The 23,903-nt window shown below is 37.4% G+C and overlaps 3 pseudogenes; all 3 read right to left on the bottom strand.

Annotated features, from left to right (window-relative positions):
• Window positions 1-3,062: 3,062 nt before the first annotated feature.
• On the bottom strand, window positions 3,063-3,749 carry LOC129628681 (olfactory receptor 4C13-like; annotated as a pseudogene).
• A 2,166-nt stretch (window positions 3,750-5,915) lies between these two features.
• LOC129628829 (olfactory receptor 4C3-like) lies at window positions 5,916-6,842 on the bottom strand (annotated as a pseudogene).
• Window positions 6,843-13,147: 6,305 nt separating this feature from the next.
• Window positions 13,148-14,134, bottom strand: LOC129628680 (olfactory receptor 140-like; annotated as a pseudogene).
• Between the last annotated feature and the right edge of the window lie 9,769 nt (window positions 14,135-23,903).

Below are 23,903 nucleotides of genomic sequence, written 5' to 3'. Positions count from 1 at the left end.
ATGGATGAATCACAAGCTGGAATCAAGATTTTCAGAGGAGATATCAACAACCACAGATCTGCAGATAATACCACTCTAATGGCAGAAAGTGAAAAGGAACTAAAGAGCCTCTTGATGAGGGTGAAAGGAAAGAGTGGAAAAAGCTGGCTTAACATTAAACATTCAAATGAGTAACAGCATGGCCTCTGGTCCCATTACTTCATGGCAAATACATGGGGGAAATGTGGAAACTGTCAGATTTTATTTTCTTGGGTTTCAAAATCACTGTAGCAGTGGTGTAGTGCAGCCATGATGACTGATAATGGTGATTGCAGCCATGGAATTAAAAGACACTTGCTCCTTGGAAGAAAAGCTATGACAAATCTAGACAGTGTATTAAAAATCAGAGACATCACATTGCTGACAAAGGTCCATATAGCGAAAGCTATGTTTTTTCCAGCAGTCACATATGGATGTGAGATTTCAACCATATAGAAAGCTGAGTGCTGAAGAATTGACACTTTTAAACTGTAGTGCTGGGGAAAACTCTTGAGAGTCCCTTGGACTGCAAAGACATCAAACCAGTCAGTCCTAAAGGGGGAAATCAAACTTGAATATTCATTGGAAGATTTGATGATGAAGCTGAAGCCCCAATAATTTGGCCATCTGATGCGAAAAGCCAACTCATTAGAAAAGACTCTGATATTGCGAAAGTTTGAGGGAAGGAGGAGACAGGGACGACAGAAGATGAGATGGTAGGATGGTATCACTGACTCAATGTACATGAGTTTGAACAAACTCTGGGAGATAGTGAAGGACAGAGAAATCTGTCATGCTGCAGCACATGGGGTCACAAAGAATCAGACATAACTTAGGAACAACATCTGAATTACTCTCATCTATTAGTCACAAGACAGAATGAATTAAGTGCTAATTATATCATTTTCTAGGCTTAGATATTGTGAGAAAAGTTCTGTTTCTAATGAATGGGAGACAACCCTGCATAACTCTGTAAACACAAGCACCCCTGTACCATGCTCAGACATTACTAAATGTCCAGATTATTGACAAAATAGTTTCAGTTAATCACTATATTTGAGAAAGTGACATTCATTGAGAAGGAATATGTGTTGGAGTGCTCTAGCCAGAGAATCTTAGACTCATAAAGACATTAATAATGTAGAATAAGGTATTCTACATTACCTTATTGCATTATACCTTTGTGCATTTTTCGTCTGCATAAAAGAGCACTGCAGGTTTCCCCAATTTTCAGAAAGTTCACCTTAGACAATTGGTTTTTACAAAGACCAACATTTGTACTTGTTTTCACTAATGGAAATAAATCTAAAGGGGATTTTTATTTTATAAAAAGAAATCCATTATCATACTAAAGTTGGTGTGTTTCTACAATATTTTTCCATCTTTTATTGAAGTATAGTTAATTTACAATGCTATGTTACTTTCAGGTGTACACTGAAGTGGTAATGTGATTCATATATATATATATATAGAATCTGAGAAAGAACACATATGTGTGTGATTGAGTATGTGTGTTCTTTATCGGATCATTTTCCATTATAAGTTACCATTACTATAGCAATGCTGGTTGTTTGTAAAAGTAATGTGGCATACCTTGAACTTTCACAAAAAGAAAAAGAAAACAAGCAAACAAACAGAAAGTTGTACTGTGGAAGTATATAATGCTACATGTGAGAGAAGCCTGAAACAAGTTGGACACCATTTTCTTGAAGGACAAAGTGAATCATTAAGACTGCAGTCAATTTTCTTATCTATAGATCCAAGTATGCTATAGACAATCATGTTTCATTTGTAAGAAACTAAGACTGAGTTTTTATGCCTTAGATTGGAAGTTTGTATGGAAGCTGTTGGCTTCCCAGTGACCCAGTGGTAAAGAATCCTCCTGCCAAGCCGAAGATGTGGGTTCAGTCCCTGGGTTGGGAAGATCCCCTGAAGAAGGATATGGCAACCCACTCCAGTATTCTAGCCTGGGAAATCCCATGGACAGAGGAGCCTGGTGGGCTGCAGTCCACAGGGCTACAAAGAGTCAGACATGACTCAGGGACCAAACAGCAGCAGCCAAGGAAGTTGAATTCCAGTGTAATAGCTCCTGACCCACTTTAAGGGGAAAAAACATGTGATGTGAGGCAAGTAAATTACTAAATCTCTCATCTTCAATTTGCTTCCTTGTTAAATGGAGATAATGATAATAATAACTATAATGATAATGGAACCACTAGTTTAGTACATGTATAAGTCAACTGAAGTGAATGTGCCTGATAGATAAGAGGTTCTTTCATGTAAATATGTGTATCAGACCTAAAAGAGCTACAACTTTGGAACTAAACCATAAACTTGTCTTGATATTAGTGAAAGATGCTTAACCTTTTTAAAAATGGTTCTTCAAGTCTTGATCTGGAAAATGGAAATATTTTCTTTATATTCAAGAAAATCTGTGAACCATAGGCTTATTGAAGAAAATAGAATAAATTAAGAGTAACTTCAATATTTCTTCTGCACTTTTTGTTTTAATAATTTTAGACTATGAATTATTATTTCTTCCTTTTGCGGTTGTCACTCATTTTGCTTTGGGTAAATTCATTGCGCAAATAAAAATTCAGGTGTTATTCCTCCACTCAACTGTCTCTCCACTGTGTATCTACCTAAGAATTTTTATCCCTTGTTTTTGTTACCACAGGCTAAGCAACAATAGGAGTTCTGCCATCATAGTCCTATGAAAATGCGCATTTCATCCAAAGACGTATATGAAGAACTTGGTAAAGTACCAGTGAGGCTTTGGAGAAAAACATATTCTACAGTCACCAAACTGGGTGTTTATAGCTATTCTTTCCATTGCCGATTCTGAAGGTATGAACATGAACACTGAAACACTGGGAAAGTACATTAAAGATATCAATATTAAATAAACAACAATTGCTAGTTTCTGGGTCTTTTTTCTTTATTGTTTTTGTTAATGACATGGAAATTTTCTTAGATGGCATTCAAACTTTACAACAGGTATAACCCTTCCTAAGTATCATCACTTTCTAGGCACTATAAACAGCCTAAGTTACTCTCCTTGTCAACAAAACTTTCACTGCATTTTTAACCTCTGCATTTCTAACTGTGTAAATGATAGGATTTAACATAGGAGTGAGGATTGCAAAGAACACAGACACCCACTTGTCCACAGGGTAAGTGGTCACAGGACGCATGTAGGTGAATGTACAAGGGGCAAAAGAGAGCACCACTACTGTAAAGTGGGAGCCACATGTAGAGAGGGCCTTGTGATGTCCTTCAGAGCCATGGGATTTCAGGGAGCTCAGGATGACTGTGTAGGAGATGAGGAGCAGGAAAAAATGAGCAAGCACATGGCCCCAGTGTTAGCTGCTACCACGATTCCAAGCGTGTAGGTGTGGCTGACTGATAGTTTTAACAGTGAGAAGAAATTACACATAAAGTGGTCAATAAGATTTGAAGCACATAAGGTCAAGTCCATGGTGAAAAGAACCTGCACAGTGGCATGCAGGATCCCCCCAGTCCAGGCCACCACCACCAGGAGCTGGCAAAGCCCCTGTCGAATAATGGTTGTGTAGTGCAGAGGCTTGCAGATGGCCATGTAGCAGTCATAGGACATGACAGTGAGGATGATGGGTCTCTGATGCTCTCAGAAAGTGCTCCATAAACAGCTGAGTCAGGCAGCCATCCCAGGAGATGGTTCTTCTCCAGTGCAGCAGGTCATAAGGGTGGTGTCATCTACATGTCTGATGTTTATGATATTTCTCCCAGAAATCTTGATTCCAGCTTGTGCTTCATCCAGTTCAGCATTTGGCATGATGTACTCTGCATATAAGTTAAATAAGCAGGGTGACAATATACAGCCTTGACCTACTTCTTTCCCAATTTGGAACCATTTCTTTGTTCCATTTCCAATTCTAACTGTTGCTTCTTACCTGCATACAGATTTCTCAGGATGCAGGTAAGGTGGTTTGGTATTTCTATTTCTTTAAGAATTTTCCAGTTTATTGTGATCCACATAGTCAAAGGCTTTAGTGTAGTCAATGAAGCAAGAGTAGATGTTTTTTCTGAAATTCTTTGGAAACTAACCATATGCTTTTTTTGTTGCAATTTATAAAAGGTGTTTTCTTTTCTTGTTTCAAATGGTTCCTCAAACCTTGCTATAGAGATGAAAACATTTCTATTATATTCAAGAAAAATGTGAACCCTGAGGATATTTAAGAAAATAAAAGACAATTAAGGTTAATTTAAAAATCCCTGTATAATGTTTGTGCCAAAAAAAAAACAATTGTAGATAGATTGTGAATTATTCATTCCTCCTACTGTGAGTGTCTCTCTTTTGATTTTGATGATTTCATAGTGCAGAAAAAAATTCATCTGTGATTCCCTCATTCAATTGCTCCTTCCCTTGGTATTTATCAAACAATTTTTATCCCTTATTTGTTTTACCACAAGCTAAACAAAACTAGAAAAAGTTCAGAGATCAATGGTCTATAGAAAAGTCAATTTTATCCAAGTAAGATATATGGAAAATTTAGTAAAGTAATAGTAACAGTGGAGAATAATAAACTCTACAAACATAAAACTAATGGTTTACATTTTCTTTATTATTTATCTTGTGGCTATGAACATTAATATTGAAGTCTATGTGTTGTGTGTGTTAGTCTCTAGAAAGTATATTAAAATTTACAAAAATGCCTAAGATATGTCTGCAGTTGCTGCTAAGTCAAGTCAGTCATGTCTGATTCTGTGCAACCCCATAGACGCCAGACCACCAGGCTCCTCCATCCCAGGGATTCTCCAGGCAAGAACACTGGAGTGGGTTACCATTTCCTTCTCCAATGCATGAAAGTGAGAAGGGAAAGTGAAGTCACTCAGTCGTGTCTGACTCTTAGTGATCACATGGACTGCAGCCTACCAGGCTCCTCCTTCCATGGGAGTTTCCAGGCAAGAGTACTGGAGTGGGTCGCCAGTGCCTTCTCCAAAAATATGTCTCAGTTCAGTTCAGTTCAGTTCAGTCTCTCAGTCATGTCCGACTCTTTGCGACCCCATGAATCGCAGCACACCAGGCCTCCCTGGCCATCACCAACTCCCGGAGTTCATTCAGACTCACATCCATCGACTCAGTGATGCCATCCAGCCATCTCATCCTCTGTCGTCCCCTTCTCTTCCTGCCCCCAATCCCTCCCAGCGTCAAAGTCTTTTCCAACGAGTCAAGTTTTCGCATGAGGTGGCCAAAGTACTGGAATTTCAGCTTTAGCATCGTTCCTTCCAAAGAAATCCCAGGGCTGATCTCCTTCAGAATGAACTGGTTGCATCTCCTTGCAGTCCAAGGGACTCTCAAGAGTCTTCTCCAACACCACAGTTCAAAGGCATTAATTCTTTGGCGCTCAGCTTTCTTCACAGTCCAACTCTCACATCCATACATGACCACTGGAAAACCAAAGCCTTGACTTTGTTGGCAAAGTAATGTCTCTGCTTTTCAATATGCTATCTAGGTTGATCATAGCTTTTCTTCCAAGGAGTAAGTGTCTTAATTTTATGGCTGCAGTCACCTTCTGCAGTGATTTTGGAGCCCCCAAAAATAAAGTCTGACTCTGTTTCCACTGTTTCCCCATCTATTTCCCATGAAGTGATGGGACCAGATGCCATGATCTTCGTTTTCTGAATGTTGGGTTTTAATCCAACTTTTTCACTCTCCTCTTTCATTTTCATCAAGAGGCTTTTTAGTTCCTCTTCACTTTCTGCATCTAGACAATACTAAATTATCAACAAATGTTAGTTTCAGAGCCTTTTTTTCTGTCAGTGTTCTGCAAAGTATTTTAGTTTCTATCACAATTTACAATAGGTTCAAGGTTATCAATGCATATAAATCATCCTCTAATTGGCATCATGAACAGCTACATTACTCTCCTCTTCAACCAAGGCCTCACAGCATTTTTCACCTCTGTGTTTCTCACTGTGTAAATGATAGGATTTAACATGGGGGTGAGGATTGCAAAGAACACACTCACCAACTTGTCTTCAGGGTAACTGATCACTGGATGGGTATAGATGAAAATACAAGGGATAAAATAGAGCACCACTATGGTAAAGTGGGAGCCACATGTACGGAGGGCCTTGTGCCATCCATCAGATCCTTGGGATTTCAGGGAGCTCAGGATGACTATGTAGGAGATGAGCAGCATTAAAAACATAAGTAAGCACATGCCCCCACTGTTAGTGGCCACCACCATTCCCAGCCTGTAAGTGTTGCTGCAGGCAATTTCCAACAGTGAAAAGAAATCACATATGAAGTGATTAATGATATTGGGGCCACAGAAGGTCAAGTACACAGTGAATAACATCTGCACAGTGGCATGCAGGATCCCCCCAATCCAGGCCACCACCACTAGGAGCTGGCAGAGCCTCTATCTCATGATGGCCGTGTAGTGCAGAGGCTTGCAGATGTCCACGTAGCAGTCAGAGGCCATGGACATGATGAGGATGATGACCTCTGATGCTGCTAGAAAGTGCTCCAGAAAGAGTTGAGTCAGGCAGCCAGCCCAGGAGATGGTTCTCCTCTGGTACAGCAGGTCAATGATCATTTTGGGGGTGGTGACAGAGCTGAAGATGCCATCTATGAAGGACAAGTGAGTGAGAAAGAAGTACATGGGGGCAGAAAGTGTGGGGCTGAGGGAGATGGTGATGACAATGAACAGATTGGCGAGCACAGTGAACACTAAAATGAACAAAAAGACAACAAAGAGTATTTTCTGCAAGGGTGGATTCTATGTGAGTCCCAAGAGAACAAATTCAGTCACATTGTTGGGAGCCATGAGATTCATTTATGAACTCCCACCTTCCTGGGGCCTGAATTGCCTACAAAGATATAAAGAATGATACTTGTTAATTAGGAAAGAGTTGTCTGAATGTCTTAGAACAAAAACAGAGCAGTTACGGTGAATATGGAGCATGTCCTTGATACTTCTGCCCGTAGTTGCTTTAATGTTATTATTTTTTTAATTCTTCCTTCATGATGCTTTTTACCTCTTCAGACATCTAGTCTCTCTCGCCTGTAAACACCTATCAGTCAACTTTTAATTTACCGAGAAAACATTGGGCTATGGGATCTGGATTCTTCTCCTGACTCCAATTCCACATGAGTCTGACTAGTCATCTTAGTGCTCCATACTTCTGAGCCTTCCTTTTAGTCAATTTACAAATTGCATTTCTCAGATTCATCCTGTAAGCCTACGGTTACCCCTCAGATGTAAGAGTTACTCCCTCTTCCATTAGAATTTGCATCTGAACCCTCAGCTCTTACTGTGGAAAGACATCATCAATAAATAACTATCATAAGCAGGCATGTTAAAGATTATATATATATATATATATACACATACACACACACACACACACACCTATATATATATATATAATCTTTACACATCTTTGGCAACACATCCTCTCTGGTACCTATCAGAACATATATAGCATTCAACTGTGTTTCCTCACTTATCATAGTACCTGGCATAATATCTGTAATGCTTGAAACCTATTAGATGATGATTAAATGCTTGGTGAATTGCCATTTCCATGGATAAGTATACAACTGCTTTTCCTACCCATAAACTTGGGAGAAATTTAAGTGTTCTCATTCTCCTGCTCTGTTTATCGTTACTTGAGAAACAAGCTTTTGAAAGGAAGCTGCATTCCAATTTAGTAATTTCTGATACTCTTTCTGGGGTGAATGTGAAAATATTCTTGCCTCTGAGAAAGATAATTTTACTGAGTCATTTTACTTTCAAGATGCTTATGGCATTTATTAATTGATTTTTTTATTCTTTAAAACTTTGATCCACATACAATTTAACATTTTTATATTGTTGTAAAAATATAAAGTAAATTACAGATTCAGTAGACACGGATAAAAAAAAAACTCTTTCATAGGTGTTCAATACATAAGGATCTGTTAGGGAAAAGAAATCCTTATTTTCAAAGTTTTAAAATGAAAATTTCAATGTGGAGAACTAACTGAAATAGCTTGCCAGGTAAGATAAAGAGGTAGATAATGCACTATACATATATACACAGACTAACACAAGTATATCAAATCTGTTGCATACTGATAAATACTTATTACAAGTTAATTCATTCAACAAATACCCTCTGAGCCACTAGGGAAGCCCCCAACAATATTTATTGGATACTTAATCTGTATTTTAATGTATGTATGTTTACACAGAGTGATAAAAAGAATCCTTGTTAATTGCTCTTAATGCCTGATATTTTATTACCAAACAACAGCAGCTCATCCCACCATGATAGGAATGCTCGTCCCACTCCTTTATGTTTTTGCCAAATACATTCCTATGCTTTCCTCTCCAGTCTTTCCATACTAGCTATCATTCCTTTTTCCAGGATACTGCATTACTAATAGAATGAAAAATTGGGGATATACATTTCCCAAAAAAAGAGAAGAGAAACCGTAAACATAATACAATGTATTCTGAAAAAAATATTTCCCTTTCAAGGATAAAGAATCTTGTTTTTAAATTATCCAAAATAAAAATTTATACTTATGTGGAAGCAAACTGCTGCAGCTTCATTATATTCTCTTATTTTGAATTGGGATCCCAGAAATGATCAGAAAAGATAATAGTGTATCAATACATAAAGCAGAATTAGACATAGTTATGTCTAATTAAGTGTTTTAGAAATAACTCTGAAGAAATAGAAATTACATTTTCATTTTTCTTTGGCTCCACAATATTCTTCCTAGGAATAAATTCTAATGGAAAATATTTTAGAAAAGGAAAATTCATTATTTACAACTATTAAGAGCTGTGAAAAATTTAGCCGTATTAATGGAATGATTATCATTGGGTGTTTTAAAAAGTTGTGCAATATCTTAGGAAAATTCTAATGTTGTATAATTAAGTGGGAAAATTTTGGATGCGAAGTTCAAATACAAAATTATTCTAAATAATTATTTTTTTAACTAATATAAATATGTATCACTGAGAAAAATACACATTTTTACTTCTAAGTTGGTAGCATTGTAGTTGAGTCTAACATTCTGGATGCTTACTGAAGAAAGGATTTAAATCTCATATCAGTGAGGATGAGGGATGATTATATAATTTGTAAGATCATTTAAACTTGAGGGTCTATGATTATATGATTTCATTAAAAAAAAAAAATCTTACCTATGAACATGTCTGACATAGGTCCATCACCAGGGCTTCAGGCAACTGTTAGTTCACCAAAAATGAGATAAGTTGTAAAGTTAAAAATGTCAACTAGCTCAGCTACAGAAAGTGTCTTTGTTGATTTATAAATGGTATATTTGCATAAGATCTTCCTCTTGAGTCTTAAAGGTGTCATACACATCCTGTTTGTAGGCAAAATTTGTAGTTTCTTAACTGTGGCTAATTGGACCCCAAGGGTATTTCATCATCATTAACAAATCTAGCCAGCAACTCAATTATTTCACTTAACTGAACTTTAGAAGATAACTTTTATAGCACTCATCTTTAATTTTAATCTCTTCCTTAGGTTTCCGTTCAGTTCAGTTCAGTCACTCAGTCGTGTTTGATTCTTTGCAACCCCATGAATCGCAGCATGCCAGGCCTCCCTGGCCATCACCAACTCCCAAAGTTCACTCAGACTCACATCCATCGAGTCAGTGATGCCATCCAGCCATCTCATCCTCTGTCATCCTCTTCTCCTCCTGCCCCCAATCCCTCCCAGCATCAGAGTTTTTTCCAATGAGTTAACTCTTCGCATGAGGTGGCCAAAGTATTGGAGTTTCAGCTTTAGCATCATTCCTTCCAAAGAAATCCCAGGGCTGATCTCCTTCAGAATGGACTGGTTGGATCTCCTTGCAATCCAAGGGACTCTCAAGAGTCTTCTCCAACACCACAGTTCAAAAGCATCAATTCTTCGGTGCTCAGCCTTCTTCACAGTCCAACGCTCACATCCATACATGACCACTGGAAAAACCAAACCCTTAACTAGACAGACCTTTGTTGGCAAAGTAATGTCTGTGCTTTTGAATATGCTATCTAGGTGAGTCATAACTTTTCTTCCAAGGAGTAAGAGTCTTTTAATTTCATGGCTGCAAGTCACCATCTGCAGTGATTTTGGAGCCCAGAAAACTAAAGTCTGACACTGTTTCCACTGTTTCTCCATCTATTTCCCATGAAATGATGGGACCAGATGCCATGATCTTCGTTTTCTGAATATTGAGTTTTAAACTAACTTTTTCACTCTCCTCTTTCACCTTCATCAAGAGGCTTTTTAGTTCCTCTTCACTTTCTGCCAAAAGGGTGCTATCATCTGCATATCTGACGTTATTGATATTTCTCCCAGCAATCTTGATTCCAGCTTGTGTTTCTTCCAGCGCAGCATTTCTCATGATGTACTCTGCATATAAGTTAAATAAGCAGGGTGACAATATACAGCCTTGACATACTCCTTTTCCTATTTGAAACCAGTCTGTTGTTCCATGTCCAGTTCTAACTGTTGCTTCCTGACCTGCATACAAATTTCTCAAGAGGCAAGTCAGGTGATCTGGTATTCCCATCTCTTTCAGAATTTTCCACAATTTATTGTGATCCACACAGTCAAAAGCTTTGGCATAGTCAATACAGCAGAAATAGATGTTTTTCTGGAACTCTTTTGCTTTTTTTATCATCCAGTGGATGTTGGCAATTTGGTCTCTGGTTCCTATGCCTTTTCTAAAACCAGCTTGAACAACTGGAAATTCACGGTTCACATATTGCTGAAGCCTGGCTTAGAGAATTCTGAGCATTACTTTACTAGCATGTGAGATGAGTGCAACTGTGCAGTAGTTTGAGCATTCTTTGATATTGCCTTTCTTTGGCGTTGGAATAAAAACTGACCTTTTCCAGTCCTGTGGCCACTGCTGAGTTTTCCAGATTTGCTGGCATACTGAGTGCAGCACTTTCACAGCATCATCTTTCAGGATTTGAAATAGCTCAACTGGAATTCCGTCACCTCCACTAGCTTTGTTCGTAGTGATACTTTCTAAGGCCCACTTGACTTCACACTCCAGGATGTCTGGCTCTAGGTCAGTGATCACACCACGGTGATTATTTGGGTTGTGAAGATCTTTTTTGTACAGTTCTTCTGTGTATTCTTGCCATCTCTTCTTAATATCTTCTGCTTCTGTTAGGTCCATACCATTTCTGTCCTTTATCAAGCCCATCTTTGCATGAAATGTTCCCTTGGTATCTCTAATTTTCTTGAAGAGATCTCTAGTCTTTCCCTTTCTGTTGTTTTCCTCTATGTCTTTGCATTGACCACTGAAGAAGGCTTTCTTATCTCTTCTTGCTATTCTTTGAAACTCTGCATTCAGATGCTTATATCTTTTCTTTTCTCCTTTGCTTTTCGCTTCTCTTCTTTTCACAGCTATGTGTAAGGCCTCCCCAGACAGCCATTTTGCTTTTATGCATTTCTTTTCCATGGAGATGGTCTTGATCCCTGTCTCCTGTACAATGTCACCAACCTCAGTCCATAGTTCATCAGGCACTCTATCTATCAGATCTAGGCCTTAAATCTATTTCTCACTTCCACTGTATAATCATAAGGGATTTGATTTAGGTCATACCTGAATGATCTAGTGGTTTTCCCTACTTTCTTCAATTTCAGTCTGAATTTGGCAATAATGAGTTCATGATCTGAGCCACAGTCAGCTCCTGGTCTTGTTTTTGTTGACTGTATAGAGCTTCTCCATCTTTGGCTGCAAAGAAAATAATCAATCTGATTTTGGTGTTGACCATCTGGTGATGTCCATGTGTAGAGTCTTCTCTTGTGTTGTTGGAAGAGGGTTTTTGCTATGACCAGTGCATATTCTTGTCAAAACTCTATTAGTCTTTGCCCTGCTTCATTCCATAGTCCAAGGCCAAATTTGATTGTTACTAAAGGTGTTTCTTGACTTCCTACTTTTGCATTCCAGTCCCCTATAATGAAAACGACATCTTTTTTTGGGTGTTAGTTCTAAAAGGTCTTGTCTATGACATATAGACACATTTGTATTTTGATAGAATGCTTCATTTTTGAAAAGATCCAAAATTAATTGACAGCAGTCTTACAAGTGAGGTAAGTTTCTTAGGTGAGAAATACTTTGATCAACTATGAAATAATGACTTTGGTTTTGTTTCTATATATCCCTTATGAATGATCTACTAAACCAGTTTTCAAAGAGGATTCCAGATTCAAGGAACCTAAGTATAAAGCCAACTCTGTAGTAGTGAAATTGTTCTACAAATATGTTTTATTGTGTGCTTTTGAAAAAAAAACACCTGCATTTAACTGTTACTAATAATTGTTAACATAATAATGTTTCATTTCCTATGGCATATAATTACAACTATTTTTATATCATACAGTAATGAAATATTAGCCCTAAGGAATTCTGTGTAAAGATCACAGGATGTGGAGTAAAAGTATTTGGATTAAGAGCTGATATATATTCTATGACCTAAAGATTTAAGCTTTCAGATCCCCAGTTTTTTTCCCTTCAAATGAAAGCACTAAATTTCAATTTATAATTCTGTTGAGAATCATTTGAGAACAGTTTAAAATTTTCACATTAGTTTAAATACTAAATTAAATTTGTATAATAACTGAAAACTTTTATCAAAAGAACAAGAAATCAAATATAATTTTAAATATTAGATATATTAAGTATGTGTCAAAGGAGGGTTGGGACGTATCATCTTTCTGTTTTATATTCCATATCATTCTAGATACCAGTAGGCCAAACAGTTTTATGAGTACCAATTGCTTTTACATCCATGTAGATCATATCTGAGTGTAATTAGAAAGGTAAATTTTCAATCACTAAAAATCAAGAGACTTGGTTCTGATGAAATTCTGTCTTTTCTTTGATATCTTTTTAAATACTTGAAATACTATCAAATTTGAATTTACAAGTATTGAGGTCTGAATACTAGTTCTGTCTCTGATATTGGTTGGTTTATTTAACTTTCTTGAAGTTCATTGTTCTCCATCTGTGAAATGGGAATAATTGTAATAATACCTTGCACAAGTGTATGTCAGGTTAGAGGTATAAGAAGGGCTTTTGTAAAAGTCAAGATAGAAATAAAATATTCATGTCAAGTCATTTATTTTCTGAAGTTGTATTCCTGTTTAATAGCATTCTAATGGCATTTTTGACCTCTGTATTCCTTGCTGTGTAGATAACAGGGTTTAACATGGGGGTAATAAGAGTATAGAATACTGCTATAGCTTTATCCATGGGAAAGGTAGCTACTGGTCGCAGATACATAAATTTACAGGGCACAAAGAAGAAGACAAGAACTGTGATGTGGGAGCTACAGGTAGATAGGGCTGTTTTCCTCCCTGCAGAGCTGTGAGTCCTCATGGAGCAAAGGATGAACACATAGGATACCAACAACATTACAAAAGTAATCACAGGGATTACCCCACCATTGACAGCAACCAAGAGACCAGCAAGGAAAGTGTCAGTGCAGGCAAGTTGTATCAAGGGGAATATATCACACGTGAAGTGATCCATTATGTTGGGACCACAGAACGGGAGCCTGAAAGTGACTAGGATCTGTCCAATTGAGTGGAGAAAACCCGCTGTCCAACAAACCCCCACCAGGAGGCAGCATGTGCGGTGATCCATTATGGTCACATAGTGCAGGGGTCTGCAGATGGCCACATAGCGGTCAAAGGCCATGACCACAAGAAGGACAATCTCTGAAGCTCCCAAGAAATGTTCAATGAAGAGCTGTATCATGCAGGCATTGAAGGAGACAGATTTTGATTCAGAGAGCAAATCGGCTAGCATTTTAGGGATTATGGACGAGGAATAGCAGGCATCTATGAAGGACAAGAAGGCCAGGAAGAAATACATTGGGGAGTCCAAAGTATGGCTGCAGATTATAGTAACCACAATGAACAGGTTGCCAGTGACTACAGTCACAATGTAAGTGATAAGTAACACCAAAAATAGAATTCTCTGCATCTGAGGATTCTGTGTAAGTCCCATTAGAATGAATTCAGTTACATTCGTCGTTTTCTTTTATTGTAATTCTGAAGATGAATTTAGAAGTGGAGAATTAACCTGCAAAAACAACATTATCCATAGCAATGTGATGAAAAGTTAACATTTTAGGCTTTCAGGTAAGTCCAAAGTGCTTTAATAATAGAAGCTATTTTTTTTCCCATAGTGCAGGAGAAGAAACATGTTACATTTTCTGTTTTATAATGAAAGTAACATTTTGAAGCTGTTTAATTCACTTTATTACAAGGATGCTAAAAACCTTCTTGTACACCTTCTGACAAGTGGTCCTTGAGTTTTTGTTGGAGGACATCCAGGCAGAGGGAGCTACCAGGCATTAAATATTATTGCTTCTCAGTCAATAAGGAAAGTTAAAAATATTATTAAATGTTAAAAATATACTGGTACAATTATTGGTTCTGGTTCTGTACACTGATGATACATAGATTAAATCTAATATACCCCCTCTTTCATTTAAAACCACTTCCATTAATCTAAAATAAAGTGTCTGCATTTGTCTCTTCACCTCTTCACCGCCATTACTTGGTTCAGTGTCTGATACACTGGTGTTCCACAAAAGTAAATGAATAAATGCATTGGAAGACTCTCATCTGGCTTTTGTTTTGTGTTTTCTTTTGTTCAAACCAACTGCAAAAATAGTACTTACTCTCTTAACAACAACAACAACAAAACTGAAAAACGGTTGGAATGATAAACTCCTTTCACCCAGTGAGATCTCTCACTCTCTCCACCCTGAGCAGTTTTTTTCCCTCGTCTGCACCAATCATCTCCCCTACCTTCTGGCCAAGGAGTTCAGGGGAGAATAAAAGAAGAAATGCATGGTGCTCACTGTCCAGGTCCCCAATTGTGGTTTGTCAATGCTGGGTGACTTTAACCGAGGCTGCATACATTTGGATGGACCTTCTGGGCTCCTGAGATCTCTGTCTTCCATGCTCTCCAGGTCCTATTATAGTGATGCTTCCTGCTATTACTAGTCCAGGTGGTACTTTATCATCTTATTAATTTTCCTCAACTCCCTCCATACCTTGAAAAGTCAATATGTTCAACTTGTTTTAATCTCCCATTTTATGTATGTTGTTTCTTGTTAAACTCCAAAGGATGTGGAAATTTTATGTTTTTTTAAGTGCAAAAATATAAGTGTGAAAACACTTTTCTCTGTTTAAATCTGTTTTATTCATAAGGCATCAGTCCCTGTTTTATATAAAGCTGATAAATAAATTTAACTTTTTCAGAAAATACATTGTGAAAGACTGCTTCTACTGCTGCTAAGTTGCTTCAGTCATGTCTGACTCTGTGCGACCCCATAGACGGCAGCCCACCAGGCTCCCCCGTCCCTGGGATTCTCCAGGCAAGAACACTGGAGTGGGTTGCCATTTCCTTTTCCAACGCATGAAAGTGAAAAGTGAAAGTGAAGTGTGAAAGACTATTATGTAACAAAAATAAAAATATGTGTGTTATCAGTAGCATTCTCTTTGGAGTCATAATTATATGGGATTATATCTTTTACTGACTGTAAGTTATTTTACAGTTATTAAGGTAACAGACAACTGACAAGAATGGAAGTAATTATTTTCTATAGATATACAAATATTGTCAGATGCAAGTTTTATTGATTTCCCTGATCATTAGTGATCAAACAAATCTTGCATTTATTTATAAAGTCGTTACATATCTCTGATTGAACAATGTTCAAAATGGTATGCTGAATTTTCCTTTTGACTGTGATTATATCCTACTAATTCTCTCATTAATCAATGAGCTAAATACAATTTCTGTTATGTGTTCTTTTTGTGTTTTATGAAACACTGATTTCACTTTTCAAAAAAGTCTTTTTCCTCTGGATATTATAATGAGAAATGGAAAATTTTCTGCCATATCAGGAAACAAGGGTGTCACAGCCCTCAGCAATTGCAGCCCTCCAATGTGAGACAGAGAAGGTCAGTTTTCATTCCAATTCCAAAGAAAAGTAATGGCAAATAGTGCTCAAGGTACCATACAGTTGTCCTCATTTCACATGCTAGCAAGGTAACACTCAAAATCCTTCAGGATGGCTTCGGAAGTACGTGAACCAAGAAATTCCAGATATACAAGCTGGATTTAGAAAAGACAGAGAAACTGGAGATCAAATTGCCAACATCTGTTGGATCATAGAGAAAGCAAGGGAATTTCAGAAAAGCATCTACTTCTGTTTTATGGATTACATGAAAGCCTTTAACTGTGTGGATCACAACAACCTGTGGGAAATTCTAGAAGAGATGGGAATACCAGACCATGTGACCTGCCTCCTTAGAAACTTGTATGCAGGTCAAAAAGCAACAGTTAGAACCAGATATGGAAAAATGGACTGGTTCAAAATTGGGAAAGGAATATGAAAAGGCTGTATATTGTCACCCTGCTTATTTAAATTCTATGCAAAGTACATTATATGAAATGCCAGACTGGATGAATCATAAGCTGAAATCAAGATTGCCAGGAGAAATATCAACAACCTCAGATATGCAGATAATAACACTCTAATGGGAGAAAGCAAAGTGAAGAGGAACTAAAAAGCCTCTTGATGAAGGTGAAAAAGGAGAGTGATAAAGCTGGCTTAAAACTCAGCATTCCAAAAACTAAGATCATGGCATCCAGTCCCTTCACTTCATGGCAGATAGATGGGGAGAACTGGAAACAGTGGCAGACTTTATTTTCTTTGGCTCCAAAATCACTGTAGTCATTAACTACAGCCACAAAATTAAAAGATGATTTCTCCTGGAAGAAAAGCTGAGACAAACCTAGACAGTGTATTAAAAAACAGAGATATCACTTTATGGACAATGATCCATATAGTCAAAGCCATGGTTTTTCCAGTAGTCACGTACAGATGTGAGAGTTGGACCATTAAGAAGGCTAAGCAGTGAAAAACTAATGCTTTTTCACAGTGGTGTTGGAGAAGACTCTTGGGAATTTCTTGGACTGCAAGGAGATCAACCTATCAACCCTAAAGGAAGTCAACCCTTAATATTCATCATAAAGACTGATGCTTAAGCTGAAGCTCTAATACTTTGGCCACCTGATGTGAAGATCTGACTCAATGGAAAAGCCCCTGATGCTGGGAAAGACTGAGGGCAGAAGGAGAAGGGGACGACAGAATGAGATGGTTGGATGGCATCACCAACTCAGTGGATATGAGTCTGAGCAAACACCAGAAGATAGTGAAGGACAGGTAGGCTGGGCATACTGCAGTCCATGGGGTCACAAAGAGTCAGACAGGACTGAGAGGCTGAATAACAAGCATGTGAGTGCGAGAGCCCTGATGAAATTCTGGAAGAAAATAATGCCTACCATTTTAGGACCCTCAGAGGACAGCCACTCCCTAAGGTAAAAGAAGCTCCTGATGTGAAAACACAGATAACTGGACCCAGATAGCTGAGGTGTGTATCACAGGAGTAATTTCAGTGAATCCAGACTCTTGCACCTTCCCATACATAGGACAGAGCTAAATTCCTTAACATATCTTGTTTCTTTAGTTAACAGTAATCTTTTGATGATCCCAACTACCTGCCCCTTGTTGCAAAGCTCCTAGAGAACCTAGCTCCTCCCCTTGCTTCCTCAGAGCAGTTTCTCAGGTCTCTCTGAAACATTGTCTCCTGGGCTGCAGTCCTCATTTAGCCCCAAGTAAAACCTTACTTGGAGAAGGAAATGGCAACCCACTCCAGTGTTCTTGCCTGGAGAATCCCAGGGACAGGGGAGCCTGGTGGGCTGCCATCTATGGGGTCGCACAGAGTCAGACACAACTGAAGAGACTTAGCAGCAAAACCTTACTAGCAACACTTACATGCAAATTTTTTCAGCAATAATAATGACATTTTAGAGAAATAAACTAAAATACTCATAAAAGTCTATGTATTTTTACCTTGTGGTAAAATATATATATACCATAAAAATATATATATAATATATATTTCATCATATATTTTCTGGTTTATTTTCTTTTTCATTCATTTCTATATAGCCAGTTTGTAGAGATCTCCTTCAAAGCTTGCTTTGAAATAAAATGGTCCAACAACTCTTTCTCATCTCTGTGTATATTTCCATGGTATCCAAAATATTACAAGCTCTGAGATGATAAAGGACTAAGGAAATGAAGCCTATTTTCCTCTTTAGAGATGTTATTATTGGGTAAATTACAAAGTTCTTCCTGAATGTTAGCAATTATTAATATAAGTAATGATCAAAACCTAATATTGCTTCATATATGCTAGGCACTGTGTGAATAATTTTATAAATTATCCTATTTAAGATTTTTTTGAGAACATTATATGTGGTTGGAAGATAGAAAAACTGAAACATGGAGAAGTTCAGCCTTGTACTCTAGGACATGTAATTACTGAGGAGCAACCCTGAAAATACATTTCAAAACTCTCTGATCTCAAGTCTTGATCTTGATCTTGATCTTGAGCCCACATTACCTCCCATGTAAGAACTCACCAAATATTTAGCAGAAGACTTCTTTAACATTCATCTTTCAACAAACGCTTTCAGAAGACTATTTCTCAGCCTAATTTGTGGAAACATTAACAAATGAATTCAAAAAACCCTTGGGAATTTCAAAGATGTCAACTTCTTCCACTGAGAATTGTCCATCTTCTCTCTCAGGAAACTTTCTAATTATACATGTATTATTATATTTATTTATTTAGTCAGTTAAATAACATGTAATCAACCCTGCCCATAAATCATCTGCCTTAAATATCTTTTTTTTAGAAAATTGTCCTACATTGAGCATTTATTTTTTGTAATCATCACTCATACTTAATTTGAAAATAACTCAGAGATAAATGCATAATTCCTAACTCATAGATAGAAAAGCTGAGAATTAGAATATTTATTTCACTTGTCCAGGATGAGGTAATCAGTAAGTAATAGAATTAAAAGCATGCTTCTGCTGTTTCAGTTCCAAGCTGAATTTAAGAGCTCTCCAAAATCAGAAGCTTCTGGGAAATGTTGGACATGTTTCACCATAAACTGAATAATTATCTTGGATTTCATATTATATTATAAATAAGGATTTTGAGAATTCAAGTGTATAGAGACCAGCATTAGGTCCACAAATAAATAAGCAATTAATGAAATATTAGTCATTGAGAATTAGGAGTTTATTAGAAAGTATCTAATTCACTTTTTTCATGTGCTTACAAAGAATCTGAAACCCAGGGCAGGAAAGGGTCATATCTAAAAGTGCATATTTGGATACTATCAGATTAAAGATAAGAATCCAGGTTTTCTAAATGCCAACTTGCTTTATCTTTTCCCTATGGGATTAGCCACTATTCTCACTTGAAATAAGATAGTTTCAACAAAAGACATGGTTTTCTTTGTGTAATTCTCCATGTAATTATTTCAATGAGCTTCATTGTTTCCCAAGTGAGAACTGCCTAGGGAAATAAGAATGTTGAGAGCTCATAACCAAATACATCCTTTGACTCAGTACTGTAAGATTTTCTCATGTAAATAGAAACCACACAAAGTAAAGACCTATTATACAGTATTATTTTAAGCGTCCCTTTTCCACACCGGTTTAGCCTGTGTCTTCACTTTATTCTTAACCCACAAAAGTAAACTAAGTTGTAATAGTAAGACTAGAGAACTTCCTGCATCTGTTAAATATCCTTGGTAGCACAAAAATGTGGTGCTTTTTGCTCTTTATTTTGGAAAGATAGATTCATTTCAAATACTTCTATTCAGTTCTCTATACCATCAGGGAATGGATATGAAAGTGCTTGCCCTCTGTAGAATACACATAGCTCACTAGATATGTAGAACTGGCCCACTAGGAGAGCATTGAGTATTCTCTCGCCTTGCAGAAATTAATAAACAGAAAGCCAGTGAAATAGAGTTGGCAGACCAGAAGGCATAGCAGCATAGCAGAGCTCAACAGGAAGAAGAAAGACTCTTTTTCTTCCTGGCAATGTCTCAGCCAATGAAACGTCATGTGTTCTTTATTTACTAGTGCCCCCTCTACTTTGTTTTCCCTTCTATAAAAGCATTTACTTTTCCTTGCCTGTGGGGAAATTGCACATGGGTACAGGCCCTAAACTGCCATTCTTGCTGACCCCAAATTAACTCACGCTTGCTGGAGAAATATTTGGCATCCTATATGTTTCAGGTCAACAACTATCAATCAGCTTTCTGACCAGTGAAGGATGTGGCAATATGCCACCCAGGACTGAGGGTTAGAATCTATTTCAGGTAATCTCCAGAAAGATTTGAGCATTTCTATTTGCTAGAGTATAGTTACCTTAGTAAATGGTCACAGATCTCTCAAAGAAAGATTAGGTTGAAGATTTGTACCACCTATTTGTGCTGACAGGTATAACTCAAAAATATCTGATAGCTTATATAGTCAAAGAATATCTGGATTTGGAAATTATCTATTTCTGGCAATTGGATGAGGAAATATGTTTTTTCTTTTCTAAAATAAAACTTGGTCATTCAATTCAGACCTCTATTGAGTAAAGTCAACCTGTATTTTATCATCATCACCATCCATTATCAATACCACCATATATTAATTGACTTGGGCTTCCATAACAAAATAATGCAGATTGCATAGCTTAAATACAAGTCATTTATTTTTTTTTCACAGTTCTTGAGGCTGGATGTCCAAGATTAACATAACAGCAGGGTGGGTTTCTGGTAAGACCTCTCTTCCCACTTACAGACAGCCTCCTTCTCACTCCATTCTCTCAGGGCCTTTCCTCTGAGCAAACATGTGACTCTGGTTTACGTTCCATATCTCACTAGGACACCAGTTCTATTGGATGAGTCTTCACCCTATGATCTCATGGAGTCCTGCCTGTTTCAATCGCCACTGTTCAAGGCTTCCCAGCCTGTATAGGTATATGAGTGAGGAAACTGATTACATGACTGCAGCCTCAGCCAGTTTCTGACTGCAAGCTTATGAGAGATGTTGAACTTAAAGTACCCAGCTGAACTAATAAAATTCTTGATCTATTATAATTACCTGAAATAGTAAAGTGATAGTCAGTTTTTTAAAACCACTAAATTTGGGAGTGATTTTTATTTTTATATGGCAATGGTATCTGAAACATTGGTTCATGGATAAATATGTTAATTGAACAAAATAAACAGCTAAGAAATAAAATAGTAGATAAATAGATTTTATATATTAACATCATCATAGTGATATAGAAGGGTAGTCAGAAACAGAATATCGTTCCTAAGTCAGATCAAGCTGTTTGTCACTTAAAAAAAAAATCAATACACATAAAACTTGGTAAATAGGAGAGCTGCCTTAAACCACAATGCCAGCAATCTACAGAAATGATGGATTTTGTGTTGGCAAAAACCACCTCCAAAGATTCTGCTGAACCATGAACATTTTGAATGGAAGAAGGGAAGAAATCTCAGTTAATCATTGAGATAGAGAGTCAGATTCCTTGACACCCCCCACTGCATGCAGGCTTGTTGACTTCTTGTAGGTGTTACCTTGTTCACAGTTTGGTCACACAGTTTGAATATGAAATTATTGAAAAGGAACTTAGGAAAGAAATCTGATAATCTGTTACTTATTTTTCATTTCTAACTTTTTTGATCTACAGAAAGAACCAACCAGTTAGCCAAGCTGTTGTTATAAGCTAAAATATTTGAAATGTATGCTTGGGCAGAAAATGAGTAGAGCATGGGGTGTCTGGTTAAAGGTTACTTATGCTATAACTTTGATATAGTGACAAGGAAAAGGCTTCCTGCTAAGAAGAGTTTCCTGTAAACAGCTGCTTAAAATAGCAAATAAATATAATTAAATATCTGCACTCACAATAAGGAAGACATATGTGCATTTGTAATGGAAAATAAATAATCAGAGTTCATAGTTGTTGCCTCAACATTCAAGAGATAATGTCCAGTATAAAGAGTTCAACCTTTTGATCTGTTGACCACTTACAACACTTAGGTGTTTATAGCTGGCTTTGCACCATTTTCATTGCTATCTTTTGGGTCTGTCCGAATAATAGATATATTTAATAATAATTATTGTAACTTTTGAAATTCCCTTTGTAAAAAGGAGATGTTAGTTAAATATAAGTATACTCTTGGTATTTTATACACAGAAGAATAGAAGCAGAGATCTCTAACAGATATTTATATACCAGGGTTGCTGCTGCTGCTGCTAAGTTACTTCAGCCGTGTCCGACTCTGCGACCCCAGGGACAGCAGCCCACCAGGCTCCCCCATCCCAGGGATTCTCCAGGCAAGAACACTGGAGTGGGTTGCCGTTTCCTTCTCCAATGCATGCAAGTGAAAAGTGAAAGTGAAGTTGCTCAGTCGTGTCCGACTCCTAGCGACCCCACGGACTGCAGCCTACCAGGCTCCTCCGTCCATGGGATTTTCCAGGCAAGAGTACTGCAGTGGGGTGCCATTGCCTTCTTTGATACCAGGGTTAATAACAGCATTACTCACAACAGCCAACAGGTGAAAACAACTCAAATTTCTTTCACATGTTTGGAAAGATTGTTGTTATTCTCTCTCCAAACATTTTCTCAGGTCCTCTTCTTCTGAGACTCTTATAATGCAAATGTTGGTGCATTTAATGTTGTCCCAGATGTTTCTTAGACTGTCTTGATTTCTTTTCAGTTTTTTTCCTTTATTTTATGGCCCTAATTTCCATTATTCTGTCTTCCAGGTTATTTATCTATTCTTCTGCCTCAATTATTCTGGTATTGATTCCTTCTAAGATATTTGCCATTTCAATTATTGTTCATCTCTGTTTCTTTGTTCTTTAGTTCTTGTATGTCTTTATTAAATATTTCTTGCAGCTTCTCAATTCATGCCTCCATTCTTTTTCTGAGATGTAGGATCACTTTACCTACCATTGCTATGATTTATTTTTTCAATAAATTGCCTATTTCCACTGCACTTAGTGGCAAAATGGCTGTCTGAGGAGGCCTTACAAATAGCCATGAAAAGAAGAGAAGTGAAAAGCAAAGGAGAAAAGGAAACATATACCCATTTGAATGCAGAGTTCCAAAAAATAGCAAGGAGAGATAAGAAAGATTTTCTCAGTGATCAATGCAAAGAAATAGAGGAAAACAAGAGAATGGGAAAGACTAGAGATCTCTTCAAGAAAATTAGAGATACAAAGGGAATATTTCATACAAAGATGGGCTCAATAAAGGACAGAAATGGTATGAACCTAACAGAAGCAGAAGATATTAAGAAGAGGTGGCACAGAAGAACTGTGCAGATATCTGCACAACCCAGATAATCTCGGTGGTGTGATCACTCATCTAGAGCCAGACATCCTGGAAAGTGAAGTCAAGTGGGCCTTAGAAAGCATCACTATGAACAAAGTCAGTAGAGGTGATGGAATTCTAGTTGAGCTATTTAAAATCCTAAAAGATGATATTGTGAAAGTGCTGCAGTCAATATGCCAGCAAATCTGGAAAACTCAGCAGTGACCACAGGACTGGAAAAGGTCGGTTTTCATTCCAATCCCAAAGAGAGGCAATGGCAAAGAATGCTCAAACTACTGCACAATTGCACTCATCACACATGCTAGTAAAGTAATGCTCAAAATTCTCCAAGTCAGGCTTCAACAATACATGAATCATGAATTTCCAGATGTTCAAGCTGATTTTAGAAAAGGCAGAGGAACCAGAGACCAAATTGCCAACATCTGCTGGATCATCAAAAAGCAAGAGAATTCCAGAAAAACATCTATTTCTGCTTTATTGACTATGCCAAAGCCTTTGACTGTGTGGATCACAATAAACTGTGGAAAATTCTTAAAGAGATGGGAATACCGGACCATCTGATCTGCCTCTTG

The sequence above is a fragment of the Bubalus kerabau genome, chromosome 15 (genome assembly GCF_029407905.1).
Source record: "Bubalus kerabau isolate K-KA32 ecotype Philippines breed swamp buffalo chromosome 15, PCC_UOA_SB_1v2, whole genome shotgun sequence".
Classification (NCBI taxonomy): domain Eukaryota; kingdom Metazoa; phylum Chordata; class Mammalia; order Artiodactyla; family Bovidae; genus Bubalus; species Bubalus kerabau.
The sequence above is the reverse complement of the archived record's forward strand: the minus strand, read 5'-3'. Positions and strand labels throughout refer to the sequence as shown.